At 41.5% G+C, this 21,999-nt stretch overlaps 1 protein-coding gene across 3 annotated transcripts in view; it reads left to right on the top strand.

Moving 5' to 3' along the window:
- Positions 1–21,999, top strand: part of LOC124161095 (protein tramtrack, alpha isoform-like) — a 137,724-nt gene that overhangs the window by 84,503 nt on the left and 31,222 nt on the right. For all 3 annotated transcript variants that reach the window (XM_046537291.1, XM_046537289.1, XM_046537293.1), the window contains one exon: positions 10,045–10,107. The gene's annotated coding sequence lies outside the window, so the exon portion shown is untranslated. The remainder of the gene's footprint in view (positions 1–10,044; positions 10,108–21,999) is intronic.

Here is a 21,999-nt window from a genome sequence, read left to right as displayed (position 1 = left end):
CAAAAGTAAATGAGTACAAAACATGAATTAAATTAAAAATTGTACACGACTTAGTAAAGACATGAAAAACAGACATGCCACTGATTAGGGCTAGATAACCTAAAAAAATGGGAAAATGGAAAAGGAAAACAAGCATTCGTTTAACCTTTCTTCTCACATATCTCTAAAATATATTTGAAGGAGGAATGAAAAGATTGGAGTCACTTAGTATTGTTGTAGAACCCGCTTTACGCTGGGTTCCACTTACAACTGATAAATAGAGAAGATAAGCAATAAATTATCCAAGGCCAGCACTTAGTGTAAGATTTCAGTACTAATACTCCTTTAGCGACGTTCATAGAAAATATTACCCCGAAATTTTTTGTGTGATTTGGTTGATTTTAAATTAACGAGAAAATTAGCATGAAAATTTGGTACGTGCATTGTCGTAGTCCTCTTTTTACCGGAGATTTTCATCCGCGTTTTGTTACCTCTTTCCATAAGTCATGGAATAAGACATTTCGGGATAAAACATTACTTAGGTTGATAATTGAGAAAGTAACTCAGGAAAAGACATCCACGGGGCTAAGGAACATCGCAGCTCAATTTTATTTGCTGGTGTGCGGCAGTTTGTTGTTACTTCTTTAGAAGAAAGACAGATGGCGTCCAGTCCATTCTAATTTTCTATTAGCACCCCATAGATGTAACGCTAATTTTAATGTTGACAATCATCTGCGACTGAAATATATAAATGGTGCATCTGAAAAATACGACTAAGTATTTCAAATTTGAGATAAAATAAAATAGGGGTGGCCTTATATGCCCAAAAAATTTGAAGATGTTAGCGTATGTTTTAGGCAAGTACAACAGTAGACCTTCGTTTTACAATATTAATACGTTCATTTGGACCAAGGAGGTTGTAAATATCTGGAGGGGGTACCACTGGTTTCGAGAGTGGAGCGAAGTGTGGCTGGAATGGGGGTGCTTCGGTAGGACAAGCCACGCCCACTTTGACCAAAACGTTGACAATCCCATAAGGGTCAATGCTTACTATTTGGTGAAATTTTTTATCATAACTCGTCAATGCATGAAAATAACCTAGAGAACCCACAATGTAAACCTATTTTTCTTACTTCATTCGTAGGCTTCACGAGGTTATGACTCTAACATCTTTTCCCAGGGAAAAATTATTTTCAATCACCAAAGTTAAGCTCTACAACCTGCTCAGCTGAAAATAAAATTTTACGAGAGCGAAATAGTCATTTACCTGCACTTATACTGCTATTTAATTTTATTATAGGCAACGGAAATCTAAAAAGTATAGTACAAAAGTATATTTTTAAGGATATCCCCACCAGTAAAGCGGCTAACAGACACAGAGTTTATGCTTTAATAGACGTATCGTGAATGATGGGAAAAATCCGATGACAATTGCCGGCGAAATACTAATGATAACGGTAGCATTTTTCACTTAATTTAGTTCATTTTCAGAAAAAAAACTTAGCCTCCTGAAAATATTAGTCTGAGACAAAGTCCAAAAATTGTCAAACCAAGATGGCGGTACTTCGACCACGCTAAAAACTCGGAAACAACGTCTCCAGATATTTACAACCTCCTCGTTGAGGACCCACCTTAGATCGTCGCACGTTGAATATCAATTATTTCCGGATGAGGAATAGTTCAAAGAGCGCGAGTGCCTGTAAAATTTGCTATATTAAAAAAGTGTATCATTAACAAATAAGGCGTAGAATTCCATAATCCATTCCCATGAATTGCTCAATCAATGCTGGAACCATGGGGACTACGTAATTCGAGAACAAAACTCAACAGCTGGACGCCAGTCTAGTTTCTGTCGTACCAGCTTGTACTACTGTCGGCGTCAAAATGATGTGCTGCTTTCTTTCGGGGTAAACTGTAGGACTAGATAGTGTTTAAATATTTTCGTTATTTTAAAACAAAATGTGATTAATATAAATACGCAAAAGCCATTTTATTAATATACATTAATGTTTGCAACTTAGTGTTGAAGATAAATGTTGTAGACGAAGTAGTTTTTCCTAAGTTGAGTAACGAAGTTCATGAAGTTGACAAAACGGCTAATTTCATGGTGCGCGAAATCATTTATTGCACTCACGTGTCTACATTTGTGAATTTGTAATAAAAAAAATAAATTAGAATTACGAATAGAATTTTCTTTAAAATGACGTATTATTCATTATTATGGCATGCACTGAAGTCCAGATATAAATTTGCAAAGTACAGCGGCACATCATTTTGACGCCGACAGTAAAATCACGAATTCTAGTCGACGGAGCAGCCGAAACATTTGTAACCAATTCCACCGTAGCTCTCATGACTTCACTTCGGAGTCCGTCATGTTTCCGACCGTGGTTCCTGGGGGATAATTTTTTTTCGCCCCATATCTCGCACGTTCGTGCATTTAGGCTTGACTGGCCCGCCGAACCCCTCGCCTCGCCGGTCGGAGGGGGCAATCATAGCGGAAAAGGGGGTCTCGGTTGCGCCGTCGACGCGTGGTGATATCATCGCGGAAATATTTTCCAAACACACTCCCTTCCGTCCCACCCCATTTTCCACGCTCGTTTTTATCTGTTCCGAGTCGAGACCAGGCCCTGCACGCGGATAACCCCTCGACCAACCGCCTGCCCAACTCGCTCAAAGGCCACCAGATCGTCCGGCCCTGAATGTTCTGCCGGGATATATTTCGGCACGAGTCTCCAGCCCACGAATATTTCACAAGAGGATCCTGAAGTCGGCCTCGTAATGTGATGTCGCCCACCGCGCATTTAAATGAGTTTATAGAAGTCGCCACTCGCGTCGCTGATGGACAAGTTGATCCGAGTTTTACGGGGAAATGAGGTATAAACATGGGGTGTCCAGTGGCGTAGCCAGAGGGAGGGCCGGTGGGGACCGGACCCCCCCCCCCCCCTCGAAATATAAAAACAATTATTTTCCGTCATAAAAGAAAGCAAAATATTGAAAATGATGAATTTACCGAAGATTTCTTTAACAAATAAAGTTTTTTCGATTTTGAAAAGTGTTAAAATTAGTTTAAAACCCATTGCTTAGTACCCTGTTTTCCAAACATTTTCCACCGGTTTCGGACCCCTCCCCCTCCGAACGAAATTCCTGGCTATGACACTGGGGGTGTCATTTACATTTTTACAAATTTACATTCATGATGATGTTATTTATAAAATTCATATCTCTTCAATGCTAGTCTTCGCATTTGCAAACACCATACTAAAAAATACTGGCAAAAAGTGGATCGTATTGCACTCACCACTGCAGTGCGGACATTTTTGAAAGCCGATTAAAATGCGACTTAAGTGGCAACAGAAATCAACCTTCTGTGGGATTGAATTGGGCCGTCTCTATGCAGTCCTCTTGCTCCAGACATTGTCGCTTTGTGTACCCTTCAGTCGCATTAGACGCCCGAGCGTCGGGAGGCGTCAACCTGAGTTTATTGCGGGGAGCGTGACTCCATTTGGCTCGTGTATAAAAAAGGCTGCGTGCTCCTCCCTATGTGAAAAGCATTCCCGTATCGCGAGGCCCACCACTGCCCCGCCCTCTCCTCTCTTATAACCACCCTTGTGTCTGCTTGGTAACTGTAGGGGGCGCGCTCGACGCCGTGCCTGTTGCTGTTATGCCATGCAATGAATAAAGACACTATATGGGATTTTGCCAACTCAATCTTGGTCGTATGAAATAACGATTCTAATAATTCTGATAATCAATAAATTTCCTTGATTTTTCTTGATTGTATTTATTCACATTTTAAAAATTGACTTTAACTTAGATAAGTAATGGTTCGTACACAATTTAAGTGGATCATTTCCTCACTCCATGCCTCATATCACAAGATATTGAAATTGGTCTGGGTATGTATGTATATAAAAAGTCGATGAATTATAGTTTTTTTACATTTACCTAGAATCTCATAAAATTACTGTTCGAAATTTGACACAAATAGGTACGTTAAAGAAAACTTTCATGCCGTCTCTAAGCAGTGACGGCAGCTTTTTGTACACCACCCTGCGATGATGTTTGCTTGTCTGAGACGCCCTTAGCGGAGAAAGTTGTCTGTACTGAAAACCGAGACACCTAACGATAGGGAGGGAAAAACGGCTAAAATGGCAAGTAGAGTATTCGATGCATATTAAACATCATAAACCGTTCGAAACGTAGTCAAGCGGAACGAGACGTTATCTATTCGAGCATTTGCTAAACGTTATTTATTGGCGATAAAAATATATATTTCTCTTATCCTCGAGATAATTATGAATATGAGGTAATATACTTAGCACCTTTCCTGTTCATTCCTTTTTTTATTCAGGCAGTTAAATGATCTTGTGAAAAAGCGACGATATTGTATAACCTATTTACTTCTTAAATAATCTTCTTCATATGCTCTTCCGTTACGGAGGCTCTAGAAATACAGTACTCACGTTTATTATGTTTCTAAACATTAAAGTCCTCTGGGTTATTTGCTCCACATGAACTGTTTCCATCAAAGAACAAGCAGAATTCCGCAATGAGTCTCAAAATGACTGAAATTGAAGCTTTACGTAATTGATTAAATTATGCGGCGATGGTGGTTTCTCAACTGTTAGGTGATACTCTCTATGCTTCAATGATTGATTGAGCTTCGAATTCTAACGAAGTACATTTGAATTTACGTTCATTCATGGTGGAGCATGCGATCAATGATTCTGGTTGTTAGGTAGGTTAACTGAGAATGAATGTATTAACGTATACGTAAGAAACTGGCTAATAAGCTCCTCTCCCGGACGGATGACCTGGATTTAAATCTACACGATGAGCATTAATATATGTCAATTTTGAAGTAGGAATGTAATTTTGGAAGCATCGCTGATAATTCGAACAGTAGACTCAAGGCCTGTTTACGCGATACATTAGCTCGTACAATTTTATGTCTAAGTACACGAAAGCGAGAATTCCAGCCAAAATTCACCGTGTAACCATCCAGCTTGTGCGTATGCACGAACATAAAATAGAACCTGTTCTAATTTGAATCATGAATTTGTACATGTTTCGTTCTTGTCCGCAAAAATCGTTCATGAAATCGGATATTAACTCGTACGTGTTAATGTATCGTGTAAACAGGCCTCAAGGGAAGTGGTGGAAAACGGTAACGTTGTGTTCTAGAGGGGAAAATGCTTGTCTACATATTTCAGGACCCCGGGTTCGAATCTGGAGCAAGCCTTTGGACTCGCAATAACGAAAATCGTCGACTTGCGTGAGACCACATGGATAATAACTGCCTCACCTGACCTGAACGTGTGAGATTCGCATGCCTGGATTAGCCTTTAGTTACCTCCTCTCACCCGACCAACCATAGGGTTGAAGTGATTATTGAATCATATATATTGGAGGGACGGTACAGTATTGGGCGCAATTGCTAATTAAATCGACCGGGAAATGCCGACTGTAAACCCAGTTATGGTTACGATAATTTTATTCCTGCGGTATGCTGGAATCGTCATTTAAATAATTAATGAGCGGTGAACTTTGGGGAATAACGTCCCTGTTCACTTGGGGTTGCGGAGCAATATAATTTGAGCCTTTAGAATAATTATATCGGCAGTATAATTATTATTTTCGGCCCGCTTGTGGCTGACCAGTTAGAGTTGAGCTCAACAATGTTGAAGCAACAGGGTATAATATGAACGCACATACATATGATTTGGGTGGAGTCATATTCTTTCCTTTAAGTACTACGCACTGTGAGGATATTTTTGGTTGTTCTCTACAGCTCCAACTGGTGAGGGTATATTTTATCTACATCATTTTATCTGCATACTGCAAGCCGCCTGAATAGGCGTGTGGTATTGCGATTATAAAGGTGCGTTTACACTGTTTAACATGTTCATGAACATGTTATATGTTACATGTCACTTGTAATATTTGTTTTATATAGCATTTGTTTTACAACAAGAGTCCAGCGGAGCCAAAAATGCACAAATACCATGTTTCATATTCAGTCGCAGCACACCCGTCAACTGGCTATCCCCACCGTGGGCCTCACCTCTCTTCTGTAACATGTTACACATTTTCCCACTTCGTGCGGGAAACCAAAAACTTTTTATGTAACAAGAATTTTTGTTTTGTAACACAATGCTACATGTAACTTGTTACGCGGATTTGTAACTTTTTCGTAAAACATGTTATATGTAAATTGTTTATATAACATGTTACACAGTGTGAACGCACCTTAAGAGGTTTTGTGTTTGCCTCCCTCCAAAAGGAACAAGACGAGGAAAGACAATTAAAATTAAGTACCGTAATCTACTTTCATAAATCATGCTCAAGGTTATGACTGCGGCATGCATATTATTCATGCTATTTTAAATATAAATATTATGGAGTTCCCATGTATAATACGAGTTAACCAAGCCTTACCAGGATCTTTACCTCCCCATAAAATACAACCCATGTATTTTGCTACCACCCATTCTTGAACCCAGTACCCTTTGGAACAGTGGCACGACCAGCGAGGTTAACACGATCCTTCACCACCCTCGGTGGCCGCGTAATGATCTTTAATTCCCCCAGCCTACCGGTCTCCTGTGAGAATCGCCTTGTGTGACCTTGCCTCCTGATGACGTGACCACAATCGCCTTTTGTTTTGCAAGCTGTGCACTGCGCGAGTGCCTTTTCCACCGGCGAGGTGCATGATGGGAAGGTGCGACACACTCTTTCTTTCCCCCCCCCTTCCCCTCGCACCTTCTTCCTTCCACCCCCTCCCGGCCACTTCCTTCCTCACTCCCCTCCATCTCCCCCCACCCCCTGAAGCAACAACCACCTCCGCTGCCATGCCACGTAGCCAAAGGGGTGGAATGGGGCCGCGGGAGGGGGGGTAGGGGGTGAGGCGTGGCACGGCGGATGGGCGTCTCTCCCATTTAGAATAATATATATGCTTCCCCTCCGTACTCACACACACACACACGCTCTCGCATTCACCACCCTCGGTATCTCTCCTCCGCCGCCATGGAACAGTGCAGCAGCACAAGGGGGCACCAGCCCAGTGAATGGCCTCGCGGGGCGTGGTGCTCGTACGCCGAGAGTCAAATGGGGTAAGAGGGCCAGGCGAGCGCATTATTGGGGAGTTGGTTCAGGCGCGGTATTGTGTAGTGAGGGGGACTGGGTGAGCAGAGATCGCTGAGGTCCATCAGTGAGGGTTCTGATCTGGGCTTATATGGTGGTTCGATTCAGGGGAGCGTTGGCGCAACTATGGGGGGAATGATGGGATAGATCCTCACCAAAATCCTCAGAGAAATAAAAAAATATTTAAAGCTGTTGTCTAGTTTTGACATGTAATAACTACATGTGCTTAAAGTTAAATCTTTAGTGCCAAAATGATTTAAAAAAATAAAATCATGCATGTGATTTATTTTAAAATTTGCCGTTAACCCCTTCCCCCCTCCCGTCGCCACCCCAGGCCATCCCATCCCCCCAAAGCATATTCCTAGTTACGCCACGGCAGGGGGGTGTATGAGGGGTCATGAGGGGTGTATGAGGGGGGTATTCTAGGGACCCAGGGTTCTTGAAAATGAAGAAAATTATAAAAAAATGGAGTATCGCGGTCTGAATTATTTTAAATTCAACTGATTCAGGCATGATGTAACGGAAGTTCGACATATTCGGCCGTATTCATAGATTTCCGCTTAAAGACGCTATTTAAATATAAAATATCATGTGGTATCCTAATAGGGCCGTAGCCAGGGGCGTCCCGACCCGACCTGGTAGAATTTTCGTCCGACCTGGACAACTTGAAATGTAAGCATTTTACAATTGCATTCTTTGCAATGTGTACTTGTTCCCTGACCTGACAACCTGTCTGATTCCCCCCCTTTGCCAATAATCCTGGGTACCGCCCTGTATCCTAATTTAAGATGAATTAACCTAACCTTACCGTAATTTTCTTGACCCCTCCAACTATTTTCGATCTATTATCTTAAGTTATTGCTAAGGCTAAGCTTTACTAGCCCGGGTACGACTGAGATATAGAATAAGGCACAGCCGAGGGGGCGAAGAGGCCTTATCTGAATTAGAGGAATATTCCTGAAGTGTTATAACTGGAGCGGTGGCCTCTCGTCACCAAGGTTACGCTATGCATTGGAACCAAACCAAGACCCACGGAGCCCGACCCCTCCACAAATGAACATCTACATCTACAAATGAATATCTACAATCGCCTTTGGTCTGATTACTCGAAAGTGCCCACGGTACAAATTCAACAGTTTCAGACCTATTGTAATTTTATGGAACGGATTGATGAGAATATCTCAGATCATTAGTGTTCAGTAGTGGTGGCGAGGTGTAACATTACGCTTTAAAGGACGGGAGGTTGTAATCAGTGGAAAGAGGTTGAAATGAAATTAGCCCTCAGATTTATTTGTCATGACAATGACATGCAATCCGAAAATGTTGGTTCACCACTTGCCACCCACACCTCTGCTATTTTCTTTCACCCGACGTAACTGCTCTGTTTCTTATCCCATTTACTCTGATCTATGCATCTGCCCTTGCGTCGCTTCCCCCTCTATTTATGTTCTTTTCAAATTAATTTTTCCATTTTTCGACCTGGTCACTATGACCAGAGGGTTGGGCCATGGATTTCCCAACTAATAGTACTCCTGATTGTCATCGTTTCTTTTATTCTTCCCTGGACTTTCTCCCGTCTTGTTTCGATAGTTTATTTCACCCATAAAAATAAAACTGGCTGCAGTCCTGCCACATTATTTTGTTTGGTAGGTCGTTTATAGCATTCATCAATACGGAGGATTTGGTACTCTTCTGGTGCATTCATCCAATGAAATTTTTCGAGCACCGACTGGGTTAAGTTCTTACGAAGCGTGACGACTATATGGATGCGTTCTTCAATCGAAATGTTGGCATACATGAAGAGGTTAACTTGGTCGGAGGCCAGTCTATAATTTCATTCATTCTCACATTTCAATTCTCTAATATTTACATACAGTTATGAGCACTATTCACAATTATTTCCCTTCTCAGAAGTATGAATTCATATGCTTTTTTTGGCTGCTTTGGTTTGCCTGGTAATTTTACCCCGTTGAAAAACAAATGCGCTAAAATGTTTATTTTCGGCATGTTAACGTCTTTTAGGGATTGGTCGAAAAAAAACCAGCTAAACTCTAAATGGTTGCTGGTAACTTAGGGAAAATATCCCCAGGAAACTTTTCCAAGATATCGAGATATTATTTTCTGTCCGCTGAAGTCCCTGAACTTGTGTGGTGGGGGAACCAAAGGAAGTAACGGTTCTTAGATTGCTCTCTGGAATTACCCGGGTGGCTGTCTCCGGTTTCCTGCTTGTATAAGTAATGTTAGATCAGGGGCCACGCGGAAAAGAATATAGGGGTGCTATAATTATTCAGGAGTTTCAAGAGGATTGTTATAAAAATATTAGTTCCTAACTATTAAGTGTAAAGTAGTTAAAGAAAAGGCCGCAGTTTGTTGTGAAAAATTCCTTTTAATAGCGCTTTTCCTCTCCAATCCCAACCAATACCGCTTTAAAGGGTAAAATTTCTAGGTTAAATTGTCGTTGATATGAACCCAAGAGTGTTCAAGAGTTTAATAATTTTTCTGTTGACTAGCATGTTAAGAATAATTTCTTTGACTGCGGGGTTTCACTTCACCTAAATTCCGGTATTTTCATCCCATTTTGAGAGCCTTTGTCTTCTAGGAGTTGGAGTGACGGGTTTACCAATATGTTGAGGGTAACAGGTTGTTGGAGATGGTTATGGAAGGAATGGAACTAATAGGCCTTAACTTATACTGAATCACATGCTGAAAATTGTTATTAGGTAAAATACATCGACACTCCAAATGGATTTGCACTATGGGAGAATTATTGAGTGCTAGCGACGCAGTTGCTTCAATATGTGAACTGTGAATGATTGTTGAATGGAATGAATTCTATCGGAAAATTATTATATTAAAGCAAATAATATTTTTTTCGAATCAAACGTTCCTTTAATAACTCAGAGTTTTATTTATTTTCAGATTACATCTATGGAATTAGAACCTTCGAATCCTTGGACTTCTATGCATATGCTGTGTGCCTGAGTGAGTAATTTGTTTTCAAAATAAGTAGGTACAAGTTGATATATTTTTGGGAGTCAATCTCCTTTATATGCTATTAGAAGGAGTCAATATTTTAGGAGGTTACTGCGAGTCACAGCTGACCTATGGTAATACTACTAAGTGCTCTGCATTTTTCATGAGAGGAGAGGGTAATTGTTTAAGGTTATTTATTGGGGGACACGGTAAATGTCTCTCATATTTGTATGTATTCTTTTTCTCATTAGAGATAAAGATTAATTTTTAAGGTAATCCTCTTAAAAAGTCATTGTTTTTTTAAACTCTCAGCCCAACGCGTGCTTCCTCTGCGTGTTTTACTCATTAGCACTCCCCTCAACTCACGATAAGGGTGGTGAAACGTGACCCCATACATCAGGGGTGCTAACTCTCCGGGTTCCTCCGTATGTCTCGCGAAAATGGAGGGGATCGGGTTGGTGTGGTGCATAAATTGTTGGCTTTCCACCCCGTGAGCCCTGGTTCAAATCCCGACGGTGACAGAGAATTTTCCGAGACTGCCCGAGCCTTGCTTGACGGTTGTGTGGAGGAAACTCAAAGTTCAACACTCCGTCCGTCGGGTGGGACGTTAAGCCGTGGTCCCCTTGGCGCCTTTCGTAAAGAGCATATTAATGGCGACATCGGATGTCTCTCTAATCCACCTTCTCTAACCTTATCTCATGGCGAAAATGACCATAGATGTCGGTTGCCTTCTCCACACCGAAATTTGACTGTAGTTTTAAGATCACTCGCCACCTTAATTAAGGCGTATTAGGTCCAAGGCTTCAGTGGGCATGGGGTCGTCAAACCCCCTCGAAGGTGCGGAGAGATTAACTCTTAGGCGTCCAAGTATTCCACCTCCAATACCCTTTCCTCGAAAAAAAAATCAAGCCACGGCCTTGTTGACTCCTTTTTTTGCTCAAATTGGTGATCTTGTAGTGTAGGGGTTCACAATCTTTTTTCATTAATTTTACCCTTTAGCTGATTGTTTCTTGGTGTGTGCTCCTAACATATATACATGTATGTATATACACATGTATGTATGTACGTGTATATTTGTATCTTCCGCCGTTATAACATTTTTCGTATACCCTTAAACAATCTTTCGCGTGTCCCTCCGTGTACGCGTACCTCAGGTTGGGAACCGCTGTCTTATTGGTATCAAATTGAATTTTCTGTTGTGGAAAATTGAAAAATATTTGTATGAAGAGAGCGATAGATGTAAATTCAAACCACCCTTTGACGATTTCTAGGATTAATATTACAACAATTCTTACATCTGTGATTCACGTATTTGTATTTTAAGCCGAAGGTGAAGAAATAAGAATTTTCACTCTCCCATTGATCGCATCTCCACCCGGGAACGTAGGCGTTACGTGGGGTGTTCTGCTCGCCAAAATATTTCTTGGGGAAAAATCCATACTTTGAGCCGAATCTTGAGGGGGTGTAAAAGCCGAAGCGAGATGGAGCCTTTGTCAGTTGGGTCTCCGAATTTTTGTACTCCGAAAATGACTTTATTTTGACGTCAAATACTTGGAACCCTTTTTTAAAATTATCTAATAGAGACGTATTGTCGTGTTTTCTACCGGGTGAGTTGATTGTAGGCCGACGTTTCGATGGCTGCCTCTGCCATCGTCTTCTGGGCATGAAGATATATATATATATATATATGATTTTGTACTTTCCCGGCGTATGAAGTTGGTGAAGTCTTCGAGGGTTTTCCACCGGGTGATTAGATCGTAAGCCGACGTTGCGATGGCTGCCTCTGCCATCGTCTTCTGGGTCTGAAGACGATGGCAGAGACACCCTACGTCAGCCTACAACCAACTCATCCGGATGAAAACCCGAGACTACTTCATCAGCATCATACAGCGGGAAAGAAAAACTTCATATATATCTACCATTTTTATAAAGCAGATTTTTCTATCCTTGAAACGTGAAGCTCGAATAAACTCTTTGGTGCTCCCGTTTTATGCCCATCTGAATACGACCAATGTGCTCTTCTTGGACACATTTCAAGTTTCCGTCTCAGGGATTAACTCTTCAGACCGTGAGGATGTATATGATGTTAAAGTTAGGTGGTAGAAGAGAAGCATACCGAAGGGATTAGGATATTCATAGTGGAAGACGGCAAGGGGAAAACGTCGCGGTCCATGATGCCACTTCAGTGGCTAAACCACTAGTCGCGTAGACAGGGAGGGGATTTCGGGGGGTCCGAATCCCTGTCCCCCGAAACATAAAACACGATTATTTTCCTTTATAAAAGAAAACAAATTATTGAAAAATCACGAATTTATAAAATATTTATTTAACAAATGAAGTGTATTCGATTATGAAAGTGTTAAAATTAGTTTAAAACCCTCTACTCTACTATTAAAAAATTTTCCACCCTGGTTTTGGACCCCCCCCCCCCCCCAAACAAAATTCACGCTACGCCACTGTTAGCCATTGAACTCCTAACATCCTCGTAATTGAAATTCTATGGAAAGTACCACAAACCCCTTACTTGAGGCGCGCTTCAACGCCCAGCGTCTAGAGAGTTTAAGGATACCTTTAAAGCGTTTAATTTTTTTACGCGTTTTTGGATTCTGAAAACCAAGATAAATGGTAGGGATGGATGTGATGATGTCAGCAAAGGATGTTGGGTAAGAGAGGGAGGGATAGGAAGAGAACAGAGCCCATAAATAGAATAAATATATAATAAATTCTTAGTTTGTAGCGATGATGGAAATTCAAGGTGATGAGTCGAAAAGGCCGGAGTGATAATAAAAACTTAACTACTTTGTAAACCTACCTTATCCTGTGTAATACCTACGTCAAAAATAACTTTATAACCTATTAATTCCAATATATTAATGATATGGAGCGCCCGGGCTGAGGTAAGCCCCTGAACTTTGCTCGGCGGCCACTAATTTTCCATTTAATGTCTCATTTTGATGAATTTATATCTCCTACTCACAGTCAGTGGCGTAACTATGGGGGGGGGGGGGGTGAGGGGGTTGATCCCCTCAAAAGCCTCAGACAAAAAAATAATTTATAACTATTGTCTAGTTTTGACGTATAATAACTGCATCTGCTTAAGGTTAAATGTTAAACGCCCAAATGACGTAAAATGTATTTCCAGGCATGTCGTTTTCAATAATTTTCCCGGAACCCATGTCACCACGCTAGGCCATTCCATCCCCCCCAAAGCATAGGACTAGGTACGCCACTGCTCCTACAAGGTATAGGGGATGTTTTAGGGGTCTTGTGGAGACTGAAATACGATAGTGAGATTCGTTTTCTACGCAAGTAACGTGATAGGGAATGGATTACCCTCAGGCAGCGGCTGTGAATGCGGGTGCAGAAGTTGATCGCGGACACGCACCCAGAGATGCGTCTGCTGACTGAGATAGAAGGAAGGGTTGGTCGGCGTGACGGTCGTGACTGATGGTGCTGTGTCATTGGTCCCACTCCTCTCCCCCGCCCCCAACGCACTCGATATTTGGAATGGCGCCACACCCCCTCCCCTACCCACATGCTGCACCGCACCCAACGCATCAGAAGCGGCGTTCCCTCGCGTCGCGGGGGCAGACGATTTCGTTCGGCTCTTTCAGCGGGGGAAGAAGAGTTCTCGTAGATGGCGCTAAGGTCGCAGCGCGGGAGTTCGCTCCATCTTCGGGGACAAAACAGTGTGTTTTTCCGAGTTGTGGTGGCACGAATATTATAAAACAATTGTGATGTCCAATCAAAAAAAGCCTCAGACTAGAGTCGAGGGCAAGGGCGTACCCAGGATCATAACTGGGTGGGGCAAGCCATGGTCAAGGGGTGGGTTAAGCCAAGTTGTGAAAATTTAGAATGGAAAAGGTGAATGAAACCAATATTTCAAGAAAATTATAACGGGGATTTATTAGCTTATGTGATTATTTCCTTGAAAAAAATAGTTTTATTTTCGTTACATATCTTATACCAATGCATAAAATATTTCTCGGGTTTAAAGAAAATTTGTTGAATGCTTCCGTTTCAATTGAGTACTGATTTTGCTTAAAGACTTTTGCGATTTTTGCTTCTGGGTGGGGGGCAGCTGCCCTCAGAGGGTACGCCCACGGTCGTGGATTCGAGACCTGGGCATCATCATATGTTTTTAGATATGGCATTCCTTACCATACCTAGAACCACCATTGAAATCATGTTACAATGCATGGTGTTATGTAAATTGACGCGAAAGTGAGGACAGATATACAGGCACAGGCAAAAACGTAATACACTGACGAACGGAATACAGTAGCGCCTTTTTTCCTCATATATGAGAAAATGCGCTGAAAAAGGTGTGTCAAGTCGCCCTCTTTAGTGTGTTGCCTCCCGCCACGCATTAAAATGGGTTTACAAATGTCGCCACTCGCGTCGCTGACGGACAAAGGGATACGAGGTTCACGGGGAGATAAGGTATAATTGGGGATGTTATATATATATATTTATTTAGCAAATGAAGTTTTTTCGATTATGAATAGTGTTAAAAATAGTTTAAAACCCTCTACTTATTACTGTCATTCAAAAATTTTCCTCCCTGATTTTGGACCCCCCCCTCGAACGGAATTCCTGGCTACGCCACTGCACTTCATGGTGATGTGATGCACTTTTTTAAGCACGCACCAAGCCCAACGCTACTGCACCTATGTGGGAACCCTTGGTGCAGTAAATTTCTCTTAATCCGGTTAATCTCCTCAATCTCTATCGTTGCCGCCGTTTCCATGAAATCCTTTTCCATCTCCATCAGGTCCGATGATCATCGGACGTTCGGAAACGTCCGCAGCGGTGGAGATTGAAGATATTACCCGGAAATCCCGAGAAGAATTTACAGCCACCATTCGCCTGGGAAAAGTGAAGTCCTACACAACCTATATCTTGCATGATGTTGGGCACGATATGGTGGAAGTTCTTAATATTAGTAAAATAAGACATTGCAGTATTTCCACTGAGTTTTGTTATGACACTACGCGTTTCGTCGTTACAAACAACATTATCAAGTGTAACAAGTCTTCAAGAGTTCCTCCTTATATATGTCTTGGTGCTTGTAGGGAGGAGGTAAGGTGCATGATGGGGTTTGAATGAATGAATGAATGCTTTATTTGATGCTCTGGGAAACCCATAAGAGCAAAAAACCTAAATACAATTAAACATTCTGCTCAAAAATACAATAATTATGAAATAGCACAACATAAACAAAATTAATCAACTCAAAGATTTGTACAACTCAAAACAATACATTTACGGGTTTGGATGACGAGAAGTGAGGATATTGAGGGTTGTTGGGGAGAAGAGTCGTCTTTAAGGGTCTCGGAAGAGGAGCAACAGGGGCGCAGCCAAAAATTAAGGCTAGGGGGGGTTTTAGGCGCAACTAATACTTTGAGGTGTGGGGGTATTGCATACCCGCCAGGGTGAGTGGGAGTTGCGACGGCTCTCCTCCAGAAATTTTTTTAAGATTAATGGTTCGAAATGGCGAGTTTTACGGTTTTCTGGGGGATATTTGATTAATCCTAACACTATTCTATAAGTAATACTAATCCATTAAGTAAAATGAATTTAATTAAAAAATTTCTCTGAGCTCTGGGGGGGGGGGGGGTTTTATCCCCAAAAAACCCCCCCTCGCTGCGCCACTGCGGTGGGTAATGTTGTTTGTAACGACGAAAAGCGTAGTGTCATTATAAAACTCAGTGGAAATATTGCAATTTCTTATTTTACTTATCCTACACAACCCTTGGTGCAGCTCTGGTGAGGTATTACATGATGCACCTGGGCGAAAGTGCAAGTGCCCTCTCCGCTCCTCACTCCAACTGCGTTCTCGTGATCATGAATTGAGTGTAAGGAGGGGAGGGGGGGGAGAGAAAAAGTAGGTAAACAGCCGGTGAGGAGACTGCAGCCGAGGAAGAAACGGCTTCACTCGCGCGGATCGGCCATCGGCCAAAATAAACATGCACCCACGATTCCTCACGAAGTCGGGATGCCACATCGACTCCGACGTATCGACGTACCGGGTAGTATTTTGTGCACAAGCATTCGAAATGCGGTGCTACCAGTGGCGTAGCCAGTGGGGTGGTCTGGACCCCCCCTCACCCCCCCGAAATATAAAAACACAAAATTATTTTCTTTCATAAAATAAAACAAAATGTTGAAAACTGGTGAATTAAAAAAAAAAATTTCTTTGAAAACTGAAGATTTTTTTCGATTATGAAAAGTGATAAAATTAGTCGCCACATTAAAATTAAATTTAGTTGGTTAGATAATTAAAATTAGTTGGCCACATTATGAGGCACGATGGCCTGATGGAAACAATCTTAGAAGGACAGGTGGAAGGGAAGAAGGGCAACGGGCGGCTCCGAATGAGTTATATATGGCAGGTTATGAAAGATATAAAAGAGTAAAAATGCGTCACTATGAAAAGGCTAGCAGATAGGAGAGCGCAATGGAGAGCTGCGTCAAACCTATCCTAGGATTGTTGACTTGTGATGATGATAAGAATAATTCGAGTGGCAAGAGAATATATGATAACATCAAATTAATGTGTTCAACTTGTATACCAAACATAGGAATAATGTTGTCGTGAGATGTGGGGTCTAATAAAAATGTTTGCTCACGAACTTTAATAATCACCCTCTCTGTTTCCATTCTTATATTTAATTTCCCTTTTCAGAGTTGCATAATGCCTATTTCACTCTATTCTCTGTGCAAGATCCCCATTTTCTTTTCCCTCTTGCCCACATATCCAATAAACCTTCATCTGCTATGGTTCTAAGCGTCCTCTCATCCAACAATCAGAGCACCCGCCAAACACAGCCTGTTGTTTCTTACTAATCCGCCGGTGTGGACGGATAATGTATTAACGGGGAGGGAATGGTGAATACTATGCAAGGGGAAGGATACCAGGTCAATGACTAACCTTATGAATAAATGTGAATTAATATAGTATAATAGCCTCATAGATACGTATTGAATGAGTAGTGAGTGTAATGTACAGAATTATATCGAATGACAATCGCCGTACGCCGTGCGCGGGATTAGGAGACCCACGTTGGGCTCTGCCTGTGTTGCTGATGAAAATATATATTTAGATGGAAATGTGTAAAACTCTAACTTGAAAATTGTACCTTTGGAATAGCTCTAACCATTGCAAGGGATCCCAGGAGTTGTTAATCCAAATGGTGGTCTAATCTTTGCCGACCTCGATGGCGGCGGGGTAAAGTTCTCGCCAGCTAAACAGGAAGTTGAGGGTTCGAGTTCTGCCAGGGTAGGAAGTTTACGCCTCCTAGAGCGTGGTTGTATGTGCGAGTGCATATATTAATTACTCAGTAATTGGTTTCGACTGTAGAGTAACTAAACAGAAATTCTTACCATCGCAATTATTCGATCTGCGGAAAAAATAGAAAAATCAAAAGCTTTTCCCATGAATTAAAATGTAGCTCAACTTTCGCAGGTCTTTTACAAGACGACCGGATGCGCAATTTCTTGGCTGGATCGGGAGTGGCGAGATATCGTCATTTCTTTGTATTTAGTACAGTGTAGCGGCGGTTACAGAAAAAATTCAAGGAAGGGGGACGCATGAGATATCCTGAGCTACCTTTACCTTTATAGTAATAAAAAAATAATTAATTCACATGCAAAGTTTAAGAACGTGTTATTTAAACTGATTAACACTTATAAAAGACAATGCCATCCTATGGTATAGAAAAGTTAAAATTGTGGTTCGGCAATGGTCGGCAATTTGGGGGGCCTCGCAAAAGGGCGGCGCCCCCCATATGTATCCTCCGCTGGCACAGTGGGAGGGTACTTTTCAGAACATCGACCGTTAGTGTTACACGCACGATGAGGCAAGCTATCGCACTCGATCGAAAGTGAACTAATCCGGTAGCGGTCTCCTCGCGCGGCACGGGCCTTCCTGTCTCTTCGCGACCGTAATCATCGTCCGGTATCCGCGTGAGGAGTCGTGTCCTTTTCCTGTTTGCGCGCCGGCTCGTTGAATGCATCTCAAGGGACCGGTAAGCGAGAAAATCTCTCTTCTTGAGGCAATCCTTGTTAACTCCACATTATTACAGTCTGTAGCACTATTATCCAGGGATTAATATTCACCTGCATTGTTAGAGCAATTGTTTACATGGGCGTACCCAGCGAGAGGCAGGAGGGGGCAGCTGCCCCCCCTCCTAGGAGCAAAAATCGCCATTGTCTTTAATTAAAAATATATTTATTCAAGCAAATAATTTTAAAAACTAATAAAAGCTGTTACAGTTTCCTTAAAATGCTGGTTTCATTCACATTTTCCATAAACTTACATATAACTTAAACAACCATAGCATGCCCCCCCCCTCTAGTTTTCATCCTAGGTACGTCATTGATTTTTTAAGTTGAGGCTTAAAGTAGGAAAAATGTTTATGTCCTTTAATATAAAATTCAATCCAGTTGGCGATCGGAGAGTTGTTTTGTGTCTATAATAAAGAAATAAACGTAAGTTGATCACTTTAAGCTCATAATATTTTGTTTCTATCTCTAACAAACTGTATGCTCCACGGAATACCATGATGAGTTACTCTGATTACGTGAATCTTTTCACTATTTTACTCAAGCGTCACCAATTATTTTGCGAAACAGAATGTTCCTAAAATACATTATAAAACAGCAGTAAGTTTTTTCGTTTCCACTTTTTAGCAGTGGCGGATATTTGGGAGGCGCGCGCCCCCCCTTGCTGGGCCACCCGCATTGCCGAGTATTGCAGAACCAAAATTGTAAATTTTTATATAATAAGATGGCATTGTCTTATATGAGTGTATAATCAGCTTAAACAAAACTTCCTTAAACTTTGTATGTAACTTGATTATTTTTCATTCCCATTAAATTAAAGGTAACTCAAGATATCTTCTGCGCCCTACCCCTTGAAATTTTTCTATACCCGCTGCTTGTTAATTGTAAATTTATTTTTTTAAATCATCCATATTTCTTTGTGAATAGATTTTGTGGCTATCATATTCCTGTTGCAGCCTTGGGTTTTAGGGTTGGGCCGTACAGAATACCGCATAGGAGCAGCTATATTTAATAAAAAAGCAAACTATATCCTCCTAAAACCGCAGTGAAAGTATGTTTTAAGACGTTTTGGGACCCCAAGCGAAAGCATAATCCGCTTACCGCCACCTTTTCTCCCGGAAGCTTCAGGTTTAAGGATACGCTCTTCTTTAAACATTATCCTAAGCCCAACTTTTCCCCTTCCGAGCGCTGATACAAGAGTCTTTGTGATAGTGAATACGGCAATCCATTGTCTACCTACAATTCCATACTCAGGAAATAAGTGGAAATCCGCAGAAGAGCCGTCGGTCTTTTCATTTCTTGTATCGGCATTATGTCGATCAGGGTAGGCTAACTTGGAATATTCTGCTAATCATGCTGGCTTTTCCGCATTCTAACAATGGATTTCCTTCTTCAGTTTGGGATAAGGCCTAATACTCCTCATTAAATCCATGAGATCCTATCTCTTCTTCCCCTTTGCTTCGTACCCAATATCCTTTCTCCTATTAATAGTTTCAGTTCATGAGACAGAATAACTGTGTTGGCCGTACAGAATACCGCATCGTTACTATAGTAACGCATGATGTTTCTTTTGTTTTACGATCAGTTTTTCATTACTAATTTGAGGATACGTTCCTTCCTTTCCTTGTTTCCTGTCGTTGCAGTTCAATCAGATGATGTTGTGATCCCGACACTCAGCGGTGGTTTTTCGATTAATCCAGGTTTGATACTTGCAACGTAGCATACGAGCATCCGGGTAACAGCTTACGGCGGCGTGTATCCCGCACACACTTGCACGTATGACATACCTTTCGGCGTTATTTATTTTTATTTTTTGCTTCGAATCGTCCAAATGATCTGCCGGGGTACCTCGCCTGTTTTCCAGTTCTCCCCATCCGGAGACCACATCCGCAACATCGAAAATTTGAAGCGAGTCGATTGCGTCCGGTTGCGGGGCATGGGTAACCCCGAATTGTGAGCGGGGGAAGAAAAAACGTGGAAATGTGAATTCGCGGTTTCTACGACGACTTTGATTTTTTTTCATCCCTTGACCCTCAGTCGATGGCGAACCACTGTCTGGCGAGGAAAGAGCTAAAGCAATAAAACTTGCTCATCAGACTTGTTAAGGTAGGTTTGCATCGAGTGTTTACGAAGCATTCTGGTGGTCTCCCCATCCTTCAAGCACTTCCCTCTTGAATTCACGGCAGGCCTAGTCCCTTTCATTTTATCCAAAAAAATCCTATTCTCTTCCTTCATTCCCTCGTTTTACCAACATTCTACCCTCTATCACTGTTTTTTAAATCCCCCCAGTACTCGCGCCATTAAAACCTTTTTCTCCTTCTTATCTCATCTATGAGCTCCCTTTCCTCACCAACCATATCCAGCACTTCACTGTTCATCCTCCTCTCCGTCCCCCTCAACTTATCCATACTTCTTCATACCTAGATCTTGAAGGCCTGCACTCTTTTTTTCGTCCTCCTTCCTAAGGGTCCGTGTTCCCGCACCGTAATGCGCTGACATGAGACCATTACCCTACATTACATTAACCCTCGGAAAAACATCATTAGGTACAGATATAGTGTTGAATTTTTAATACATACGTAACTAATGAGTAATGATATCATTGGTTAGATTCGTTGTCGTTGCATATGAATACATATTCCAGTTTCTAGCAGGCTCTTTACGTCGATAATGAATTTTATAGTCGAATTTTAACCAAAGGAAGACCTTTCAATGTCCCTTACATCTCGTCAGGACTTGCATACGCTCTAATAACTTATAAAGATAATTCGTGGGATAAAAATTAATTTGTGTCTTTTAGAGTGTGTGAATTATTTAAAGACAATTTTTATCTGATAAAACTGGTTAATAGTATAACAGAGGGTATGCATCTTTCGTCAGTTCGTTGCAGTAACTGGTGCGGGGTCTTGCAACTGATGCAATCTGACAAAAGCATTCATTATCGTACCAACGGTCCCTCCGGAGGGAAGGTAATCCCTACCCAGCGACTATGAATCGGCTCTAATTGAATAGCTTAAAAAATCTAAACGAAGTAAATCTGCTTCGGAGGAAGTACTGTTATCTAGTATAATCTTACAAAATATCAGTATTTTCCTCATCGTGGTTCATTTTCTCGGAACACTTATCTGTCATCATGTATTTCATACTCGAGCTAAGCGATCCACCCGTAATAGAAATTTGTTTACATGGTGCTGACGGAGATTGTAACCCCAATGCCTCTGCTATATCCTACAGCGAGGAAGGTGGAGTGAGTGATTATTTTGAGGTGCCAGTAGTACGCATAGAAACTTATTTCAATTGATTTAAGGGTCCGCTGAGATGAAATATATTTCTCTCGCAGATTTGGAGATGACGATTAAGAAACTTGACAAACTTATTGTATTACCCGTGACGCATCTACGTCTTCAAACGAAAAATTTGAAAAAAGCCTTAATTTTACCACTCACGGTGTCGTTTTATTTCGATGCGTCAGCCTTTATGTCGCAATCAGGAAATAATGAAACCGGATATTTCCAACTTCTCCCGACGATAACTTTAAAGCTTCATCAATGCGTTCAATGAATAGGAATTCAATCTATACTTGTTCACAAGAAGCTGTACCACTTCATCACCCCCAATTTTTTTGAATTTGAGTAAAGGAAAGCTTCTTTTTAATTCGTTATTATTCGAATTCATTATTATTTTCATTGGCATCGAGATGATTTTGTAGCCTGACCGATTGGTAAGAATTTTATAAGGGTTTTAGGCGCAACTAATACTGGAAGGCCCCGGGGGATATCTAATACCCACCAGGGTAAAGGGGGCTGCGGGTCCCCTCCCCCAGAAATTTTTTAA

This window comes from Ischnura elegans, chromosome 6, assembly GCF_921293095.1.
Source record: "Ischnura elegans chromosome 6, ioIscEleg1.1, whole genome shotgun sequence".
NCBI classification, from domain to species: domain Eukaryota; kingdom Metazoa; phylum Arthropoda; class Insecta; order Odonata; family Coenagrionidae; genus Ischnura; species Ischnura elegans.
The sequence above is the reverse complement of the archived record's forward strand: the minus strand, read 5'-3'. Positions and strand labels throughout refer to the sequence as shown.